This window comes from Primulina huaijiensis, chromosome 12 (genome assembly GCF_012295235.1).
Source record: "Primulina huaijiensis isolate GDHJ02 chromosome 12, ASM1229523v2, whole genome shotgun sequence".
NCBI lineage: Eukaryota > Viridiplantae > Streptophyta > Magnoliopsida > Lamiales > Gesneriaceae > Primulina > Primulina huaijiensis.
Genome location: NC_133317.1, coordinates 10,034,502 through 10,045,688, shown reverse-complemented (window position 1 = coordinate 10,045,688; position 11,187 = coordinate 10,034,502). Strand labels below are relative to the sequence as shown.

Below are 11,187 nucleotides of genomic sequence, written 5' to 3'. Positions count from 1 at the left end.
TCAGCTAATGAATCAAGATACTCAATTGCCTCATTTGGATCTTTATCTTCAAATGTTCTATTACACATAAATTCAACCATTTGCCTATCTTTAGGTGTTAAGCCTTCATAAAATTGAGAAAAAACTCTCCAAATTTCAAAACCATGATGAGGACAAAGATTAAGCAATTCTTTATACCTATCCCAACACTGATAAAAAGTTTCTCCTTGTTTTTGAGTGAAAGTGATGATTTGCCTTTTGAAAGAATTTGTTCTATGAGATGGAAAAAATTTTTTCAAAAATTGTTGTTGCAATTCATCCCATGTTCGAATGGATCCCGATCTAAGATTTTGTAGCCAAGTTTTAGCTTTATCTTTTAAAGAAAAAGGAAAAAGCTTAAGTCGAATGGTGTTCATGCTACAATTTAGATCATTATATGTATTGCACACTTCTTCAAACTCTCGTAAATGCATGTATGGATTTTCAGAATCTAAACCATGAAAGTTGGGTAAAAGTTGGATAATACCAGGCTTAAAATTGAAATGAGATGCGTCAGGGGGAAAAACTAGACATGAAGGTGCACTAGTACGTGTAGGATTCATGTGATCTCTAAGTGTTCTTCGTCTATCATGATCATGTTGAGATTGAATTTCATCTTCATTTTCTTGGATGGGTTCTTCCGCCATGTTTTGTAAAAATAAAGGGTTATTTCGAATGAGTCGACCACTAAGTGTACGTGACCAAATAATGCTCATGCAAATGCAAATGCAAAAGAATAAAAACACACAAAAGCAATAAAAATTCAAATAAAGAAAAATAAACTATAAACAAAATTAAATAGACTTGAAATTAAATTATACTTCCCCGGCAACGGCGCCAAAAACTTGTTGTCACTTTGATTGTTGCACTCCCAAGAGCAGGTTGTCCACAAGTAGTATAATTCGGTGAGTCCGATATCGTATCCACAGGGAAGCTAAGGTAATTACAAGTCCACTACAATGTCTTTTTGTTTTGTTTTTGTTTTTGTTTCTTTTTAATTTTAATTGTTTGAATCTTTAATGGGTAAATTTTAATTGTTCAAATTTTAATTTAAGTAGTTGAGATTAAAGGATCCACTCTTGGTATTTTAATAAAGTTAACATTAACGAACAATATTGAAATCCACTTAATAAAATGGTTCCAATATATTAAATAATCATATTTATATTATGTTATAAATTATTATCTTATAAGTATATAATATATACCAAAACTTATAAATGTGGTCAAGTATTTATTGTGCTATATATATTTGTAAACACTAAATCAAGGTTCCCACTTTAAATGGTTGGTAAAACCAAACAAACATTTAAATGGTACCAATAAATTAATACTATGATATATTCATATATAATAAATCAAGGAATCCAAGTTAAATGGTTGGTAAAACCAAACTAACATTTAAATGGTTCCAAGAATTTAATATTATAATATATTTATATATAATAAATCAAGGCATCCACTTTAAATGGTTGGTAATACCAAACTAACATTTAAATGGTTCCAAGAATTTAGTGTAACATATAGCAACAATAAATCAAAACTCCCACTTATAAGTAGGGTATAAAAATGCTTAAAGAAATAAATATAACATAAACAATAAATAATGATTAAATAATATAAAACATAGATTCTTACCTTTTAATAACCTTATTATCATGCCAAGAGTTTCACCTTATCATCTCAACTTTAGGAAGTTAGCTATTCATTATTCAAAGTGTAAAACTTTGAATATGAAATTAACATGCTAATTGTATTTAAATGAAGAAATAAAAGAAAAATATAGAGAGAAATATTATGAACTCAAATGTTTGTTCATAGAATGAGGGATATCTCAATACATTACAATGCACCCCTATTTATAGCCAAATTTGGGGAGATAACCACAAATAAAATATTATTTTTTTACACATAAGTCTTCATTGGTGTTCCAAGATATTATATTATATTACACATCACTTTTGAAAATTTTCTTCTCCGAATTTGCTTCTTCACATAAAAAGAAACATGTGGATAATTGAGTTGTCTAGTTGTGGTATTTTTTTCAAACCATTTGACCAAGTAATTTGAGAGATATGATCAAAATACTAGAGCATGGTAAAACTGCCACTCCTTTGATAACTTTATTTGTTGCTTAATTTGATCCCAATTGTGAGAGGATTTTTATCTCATGCTTGTCAACAATAAATTAGATATTATAATCAACTTTCTACATGTCCAAGAATCATCTTAATCTCATTTGCAACGCCAAGTTTATTCTTGTTTTATCGAACCTGTAAAAAATAGTAGAAACTTATAATTACACAACAACTTATATTTTATACAATTTATTATGAAACATATAATATTTAAACATTTAATAAAACAAAAACTATATAATTATATTATAAAACATTTAATTAATGTACAATTTTTATGTTTATCATATTGTATGTGAATAATCGATTGGTTGTGCCAGATGTTTCAGAGTTGAGACAACAGATATTGTCAGAAGCGCATAGCAGTCGATTTGTATTCATCCTGATGGCAGAAAGATGTATAATGACTTGAAAAGACAGTTCTGGTGGAAACAAATGAAAACAGATATTGCCGAGTTTGTAGCCAGATGTCTGAATTGCCAACAGGTAAAAGTGGAAAGAAAGAAACCAGGAGGTCTGTTGCACAGCTTGTAGGGGTGTTCAAATTTCGGTTAAAACCGACCGAACCGTAAAATTCGGTTGTTTTGGTTCGGTTTTTTCAGTTATTTTTCCGATTTCGGTTTCAATATTACACATTTTCGGTTTTCCGGTTCGGAGATTTGATCAAGAATTATGTAGGAAAGCTTTAGCTAAAATGATAATTGTAGATGAGCTACCTTTTAGTTTTGTTGAGAAGGGGGTATTTAGGAATTTTGTAAGTGTGGCACAACCTCAATTTCGAATTCAATCTTGTACAACAGTGACGAGGGACTGTTTTGAACTTTTTTATGAAGAAAAGCAAAAGCTTAAGAACTTTTTAACGGAGAATAGTCAAAGAGTCTGCCTAACTACAGATACATGGACTTCAATTCAAAGAATTAATTATTTGTGTCTCACCGCTCATTTTATCGATAAAGATTGGAAGTTGCATAAGAGGATACTAAATTTTTGCCCTGTTAATAGCCATAAAGGTGATGATATGGCAATTGTAATCACTAAGTGTTTACTTGATTGGGGCTTGGATAAAGTGTTCACTATCACAGTTGATAATGCTAGTTCAAATGATATTACTGTGAAAGAATTGTCAAAACAATTTAGTAAGTGGGGAACAAATTTGATGGATGGTAATCACCTTCATGTTAGGTGTATGGCTCATGTGATCAATCTTATTGTACAAGATGGTTTAAAAAAAATTGGTGATTCTGTTAGACATGTTAGACAAGCTGTGAGATACATTAGACAATCTCCTGCAAGGATCAAAAGATTTAAAGATTGTTGTGAAATTGAAAAAATAACAAATAAAAGGTCCTTGTGTTTAGATGTTGCAACTAGGTGGAATTCCACTTATTTGATGTTAAAAGCTGCTCAAGAATTTGAAAATGCTTTCGTAAGTTATGGCAATCTTGATCCCGGGTTGTTGGAATATCTTCTTATTTATGTTTGTGAAGATGGAAAGACTGCAGGAGCCCTCACAAGTGATGATTGGGCTAATGTAAGACGGATGGAGAAGTTTCTTGAAACATTTTACAACCTTATACTGATGGTATCAGGTTCATTATACGTAACTTCAAATGTTCACTTCCATGAAATTGGTGAGCTTTATTGTGTTTTGAAGTTGTTGATAGAGGGTGATGATATTAATTTGAGTTTGATGGCAAGGAGAATGAAAGCTAAATTTGACAAATATTGGGGTGGTCCAGAGAAGATGAATTTTGTTTCTTGTGTTCTTGATCCTCGATTCAAGTTTTATTATGTCGCATTTGTTCTTTTGAGGATGTGTAATGCCCATGGGCTGTTCCCGATCCAACTGACGGGAGTCGGTTATCCCATGGCCCATTACTCAATGACTCCTCCAGCCCAGGCACTGGAGTTTGTACCTCCCCAGACTCGAACCTAAGATCTCCTGGACATATAGATACTTAGCACAAGTCTGGTACCAATTGAGCTATTAGCATCCTTGACAGTGCCTACTCAGTACTCCAGCATCCTTGACAGTGCCTACTCAGTCGTCCTCTCTGATTTCTGATTGTGAATTGGCTTCAGTTGATGAAGTCATTCAATCTATTTTTCTTATTGCTCCTATTGCACCAGAAACAGCTCAGGCTGATGATGTGGTTCAACCAGAAGCTCAACCAGCAGACCAACCTTTGGCAGAATTAGATGATGCTCCATCATTGCCAAATCTGGAAATATTTTCTGCTGAATATCAAACGGAAATGGAAGCTATCTTGAACATTCCATCTGAATCTATTCCAGCCGCTGAGCAACTTGAAACCACTGAAGCTGTCCAACCAGTAGAAAGTACAGCTCCTGGAGGATCTACCGCTGCAGAAGGAACCTCTGCTTAACAGAACTCTGATCCTTCTACTGCTCCACCAGAAGATGCTCCGTCCACTGCCTTGACTATTCTTCCTTCAAGATCACCTGCTAAAATTTCTCATCTTGAAAAGATCAAACAACGAATGATCAGAAGAACCCCTTCACCAGAACAATCAACATTTTATCTTGAGTTTGAGATTGACATTCTGAGAGAGAATGTAGACCGGATTTCCGAGATAGTAAAACAAATGTCTTTTGAGCATGTTGCTGAGGTCAGTGGCACAACATTCTTCCAAGAACGCATATCAAAAGAAATTACTCGCACGGCAGAATCGTTGGCCAAGCTACATGCAGAAACCAGCATTCTCAGATAAAGTACTCTCGCAAATCAGGCTAAAATCTTGATTGGTCAGGCTGATTTTGTTCGAACTTTCTCTGATCATGAGTCAAATGTTATATCAATCTCCACCAAAGTAGAAGCTAGGGATTCAAAACTTGAAACTATTGATGCCAAGATTGAGTCCCAATCTCAATATATTCTTGTTCTTAATGAAAGAGTTTCGAATCAAGCACCTTTTCTGGAGATGCTGAATAATGGCATTCTTACTCTTACTGGCCAAGTGAATAATTTACTCACTCGAGTTTAAGCCAATGATGCCAAAAAGGGGGAAGCAGAAGACAGATTAGAAGAAAGTAGAACTGGAGGACATCACACAGAATCCTCCGACAGAAATCAAGATCCTCAGGATGAGGAAACGATGTTCAGAGACATTGGAACTGACGATTAAAACTCTTTTGAACTCTGATTTACTATTTATTCACTTATCGTTTATTCTGTTATAATTGCTATCTGCTTTTTGGTTACGACTGTTATTCTTCATCGATACTGACATCTAGGTTTTGGCATCACCACAAAGAGAGAAATTGATAGACTTAATTTAATTGTGGCGATGAGACTTAAAACCAGTAGGTCATGTTAACCTTAATTAGAAGATAGTATAAAAGCAGAATCTCTCGTATCACGTCAACAAAGCAGCACTCTTCGAGTACTTATCAGCTCAGTAAACCAAAATCAGAATTTAGCTTTAATAGAAGTAACTTAACGTCTTTTGTTTGAATCGATACAGTCTTAAATGTTATCGTTATTTTACCTAGTACTAGTATTAATTGCATCATTAATGCTGTGCAAAGACATTTAATGCTTCTTACTTATTTCAGTATGAAACAAAACTGATTGTTTTGAAGCTTTCTGCAGGACCCATTTTAGGTATTAAAGCTGATCTTACTCAGGAGTCATAGAAGCCGTTTTTTATTATAGACGTTGGACTCAAGTTTTCTATATATATCATGTTCAAACCAATATAGAAAAACGCTATCATCTTTATCTACACAACGATTATTCCAACGTTAGTTTGAGCTATCATCTACTACTACTTATCTTCAAGCTCATCATACAGAAAAACAACACACGCTTTATTATCAATATCCGATCTTCTGAGATCATATTGTGCTGACTGTTTCGAATTCTCTTCAAGCTAAACACTTTACTATATCTTATTGAGAATAGTTTGTAAACTGAAATAGAGTCTTTTCCAGAACTTTGTTGTATTCATTTTCATTGTGTTGAGTAACTAAGAGTTTCAATAGGAAAATGATAAGCCCTACTGAAGTGGGTGTGTATAAGTATTGTACTGTAAAAATCAAATTCTTTTAGTGATACCTTCTGGAAACAGAAGAAGGGGAGACGTAGAAGATTTTATCTTCGAACTTCCAGAAACAACTACTATTCCACTGCCTACTGTTTTATTGTATTTCACCGTACTCCATCAGATCATTCCGTACTTATTATTGTGATCTGCTGGATCTACATTCGAACAAGATAATCTATAATCTCTAACAGGATTCTAGCACCTTTTGCAAAAACATCCATAAAAGAAAGAGTTTATTCACCTCCTCCCCTCCTCTAAACTCTATATCGATCCCCAACAATATATAAATACATCTCCAATCAGTATTTGCTTAATATCTGGTTGGTAGGATATCTGTTTAGGGAGAAAGAATTGCCCTCTTCTCCTATCATACTGACTATGTGGAACATCAATTAAGAAGAGTCGTTGGACCATTGTCTGGTTTAAAAGATTTAGTTTGTATGTGACCATCTACTCTATGTTTAATTAAAATTACAAGCATTTGGTTATGTACCATAACTATGTAGATTATCATGCTTTATTAAGAAAAATGAAATTTTGGCCATCTATGGTTTTTTTTTGGCGATTTTGGTCATCTATGTTGTCAAATTTCAGTCTTAATCCTATATTTTTCATTTTCATCTGGAGTACTAACGTGGAACTGTACACGTCAGAGTGATATTGATGTCGAATCTGTTAGAGTAGGTGAACGTCGAGCCAAGTGTTGGCCGAGTGTTCACAATGAGACTCTATGTATAAACGATCTTTATTTTAATAATATTTGAATTTATTGTTTTGGCACTTCTTTATCTGTATACTCATGCTAGTTGCATAGATAAAGCCCTTGAATATACAAATAGTAGAAAGAATATGAGATGCTCATATGATGAGTATCATGAAACTCATATTTGTAATATTGTATATTCTAAACAGTTCCTAGTCGATTCAGCCGCCACTAAGAAGGATATAGGCCGCTCGAGTTCGAGACTAGTATCTGCGATGTGAGTACCATGTTTCATTGGTAGGGGACATTGTGATGTCCGAGCATGCAGATAGGTGCTCCTTGTAGAGTGCATTGAACAACCCTCCATAAAGGATTTTCCAAGTGGTTCTCACTTATCGAGTGGAAAGTCCTAGTTTATGATTGTACACCATTAGTCCTTATGACCCGGGACAACATTGAGACTCTATGTGCTAGAATTACACTTTGACTTGTTTACCGACTCTCAAGGGGTCATCAGGTGGCAAGGTTGGGTGCTCTGTCGAAACACATAGGATATCCATACCCGAATCGGTTACGGTGACCGGAAGTGCAACGGAAGTCAAAAATTTTATTTTACATGCTAAATTTTCGGCCACCATGTTCCTTGTGCAACAAATACATTTAAACACCATACAAGACATACATAGGGTGTTTGAGAGATTATACCTATCAACCTCTTGAGGTTGATGAATGGCACCAACCAAGTTGTAAACAACTTGGCTCTTGAGTGGATGAAGATCTACAAGCTTCCTCCTTTCTGAATCAAGCCACATTGAAAAAATGACTAAAATTTCAAAAAAGACGAATGTACATTTCCTTAAAAGCACAAGTTAAGAAGAGTATCTACTAATAAGAAGATAATGTCTCTGCCAAGGACTGCTGCAATGCCTCCATTCCCTGTGACAATGCATCTTCTGCTTGTTGAGAACACTGTTGCAAATTGTTCATGGCCAATAATTGTTGCTCAGTTAATGGTTCCAAATGATTTATAAGAAGCTGCAACCAGGAAGGCCAATACTCAAATTTTAGACGACCTATAAATAGAATCTACAAATGGAGAAGGGCGTTCAATTTTATGAAACATGGTGATAGAAATTACAAGCATTGGTTCTGTACCATAACTATGTAGATTATCATGCTTTATTAAGAAAAATGAAATTTTGGTAATCTATGTTTTTTTTTTTTTTTTGCGATTTTGGTCATCTACGTTGTCAAATTTCAGTCTTAATCCTATATTTTTCATTTTCGTCTGGAGTACTGACGTGGAACTGTACATGTCAGCATGACATTGATGTCGAATCAAGCCACATTGAAAAAATGAATAAAATTTCAAAAAAGACGAATGTACATTTACCTAAAAGCACAAGTTAAGAAAAGTATCTACTAATAAGAAGATAAAGTATGGCTGAATAGAAATAAGACAAATTAAGTGAAAACGCAGAACTCTTTTTCTCCATAAGATTTTTAAATTTTCTAAATCAATGTAGCACAACTGACTCAAATCAGGAGGTTATAATTTTCTTGAATAGCTATTACCTTTATTTTTCATTTTCTATTTTTGTCTTGTATGTGAACCGCGTGACAATGTGATATTCTATCACCATGTTTCATAAAATTGAACGCCCTTCTCCATTTATAGATTTTACTTATAGGTCGTTCTAGATTATGAGTATTGGCCCTCCTGGTTCCAGCTTCTTATAAATCATTTGGAACCATTAACCGAGCAGCAGTTATAGGCCATGAACAATTTGCAACAGTCTTCTCAACAGGCAGAAGATGCATTGTCACAGGGAATGGAGGCATTGCAGCAGTCCTTGGCAGAGACGTTAGCTGGTTCTCTCTACTCATCGAGTTTATCCGGAAATGTTGCCAACTACATGGTTCAAATGGCCATGGCCAATGGGAAAGTCGGGAACTGTCAAGGGCTTCATTCGTCAGGTTTGATTTGTTATCAAACTTCTAGTGAGAACATTATTTAAATGACCAGCAAAATACTTATTTTGCTATGGTCTTTGTTCAATATTCTTGTAAGGTGATAGTCTTCAACAGCTTAGCGCTTAAGCAATGTGATTGTTGGTTTTAGGCTGACAATTTACGGCAACAGACTCTCCAACAAATGCATCGTGTAGCTGCCCTCCTTGTTATTAGCGACTATTTCTCTCGGCTTAGAGCCCTTAGCTCTCTTTGGCTTGCTCGCCCTCGAGAGTGACATCATTTTCTAATTGCAGCCATGCTACCAATACACGGTGTTGGAATTTTCCAATGCAGTGTTCTTCAGTGAATTAATGTAGGAGACTGCTTTATGCAACTATGATGTTATGTACGTATAATTTCTAATTTTTTAGTTGTATTGATTGCTTTACGGTCTAGTTTGATATGAGTACAGAGGTCCTTTGAATGTATTCTCATTGGAAATGATGATTCAAATGTAATTTTGTGCTTGAAATTTGAATGAGAAGAAAAAAGGTGGCGTAAATGGCAGACTGATTACTAATATGTCTAGACTCATGTATTTTGTGAAGGCTAGAAAATTGCATCTACATGTTCATCCGTCCAAGTGTGAATAAGTTTGAATTCCCTAGCATAACGTTGTGAATATAATTTTTGGAAAAAGTTTGGCATAATCAATTCCACTCGATTTTGTTTGTGTCGTAAGTTTGTGATCTTAGCAGCATTAAACAATCAATGAAGTGTAGCGATTTACAGTTGATTACAAAATTGATGACAGAACCTAAATTCACCAAATAAGGAATAAATAAATATTATAACTTGCCTCGGATTAAAATCAAAGACTATGGAAGAACCTCCACCAAAATAGAACCCGATATGTACACAGGAAGGAACAAAATAAAGAGGGTCTTCAGTTGCCAACACTCAGCGTCAGTGCTCCGAAACTCTGATTTTCTCCAGGCAGTTTTGCATATGTTGGTGGACATCAGCAGTCAGGCGATCACCGACCAATAATTTATGTTGTTCAAACTTCAATTCGTCTCACTTTAACGCAATGTTTTTGCAGGCCCTGATGCTTCCTAATGGAGACAAAAATTGAATTAAGGTTTATGCAAGTATAACATGGTGCATTCAGATCGACTGTACACTTCTAATCACAAAGATGACAAATTTTGAATACCACCAGACATTATAGGACACCGTTAGATTCAAGAGACAATGGATTCATAACTTACCACTTAAATCAAGCAAGTTGAAACCACATGATAGTTTCCTATACTCTTAACCATCGTCGTCGCAGCCCAAACCTTCTGGTACTCCTCTCTGGAAGTTCTAAAAATACAGACTTTCGTAATTGAATTCACACACTTCACTGCAGAATAACAAAAACACATTAGGCTTGAAGATGGCAAGTCACAGGCATGTAAACTAAAGATATAATAATCACAACTACTGTTCATTCGTTAACTAAAAAAAACAAAGGAAGAACAGACACCTTGAAAATAATTCTGAGACAATGCTAGACAACATTCGCCAAAGTTCGCTTGAATGCTATCTTTGATTGCTTTTGATAGATTGAATTGAGTGATTATAATGGGTTCATCACAAATAAGATCTTTATTAGGATCAAGAAATACCTCCATCAACATGTATCTATTCTTAAACCCCACCATGACGATCCACCTTCGTGCAAAAGGTTAAGTGTCAAACTTAAGATACAACTCAATAAGAACCCTTCGTAGATTTAGATTCCTCTTTGTGAGGCGACTTACTCTAATCACATTTAATTAACATGTAATTAATAATTTATTATCAAAAGCAACATAAAATGGTTTACAAATATACCTAAAAACTCAGACAATAATTTATATCAAAATAACTCAAATTAGGAGCTCATCAAACTCAAATACACACAAACGAATGCTGGCGAAGCACAACAGAACATAAAACATTCAACAAAATACCTAGAGCCGACGCCCAATTTTCGACCAAAACCGACGGACACGACGAGAAAAAAGAAGGATATGGCTAGAATCGAGAGGCGACTGGAAAAGCTGGAAAATGAGGAAAACCGGAGTGACGGAAGTTTTTATTAAAAAAAAAAAGTGAATCTAATTTATTTTTTTATCTTTTGTTTTAAATTTGTTTAAAAATTAATTTTTTCATTATTTTTTTTAAATTTTATTTTAATTTTATATATAATAAAATTTATAATTTAATTAAAATTAAAAAACTTATCCAACCCAATCTTTCCCCAATTTTTTCCAACTCA

At 34.3% G+C, this 11,187-nt stretch overlaps 2 pseudogenes; one reads left to right on the top strand and one right to left on the bottom strand.

The window, feature by feature from the left end:
• The window catches only part of LOC140989402 (transcription factor TGA2.2-like), a 37,916-nt pseudogene extending 28,455 nt beyond the window's left edge, over positions 1-9,461 (top strand).
• Positions 9,462-9,845: 384 nt separating this feature from the next.
• On the bottom strand, positions 9,846-10,963 carry LOC140990461 (probable ribonuclease P/MRP protein subunit POP5; annotated as a pseudogene).
• Positions 10,964-11,187: the final 224 nt, after the last annotated feature.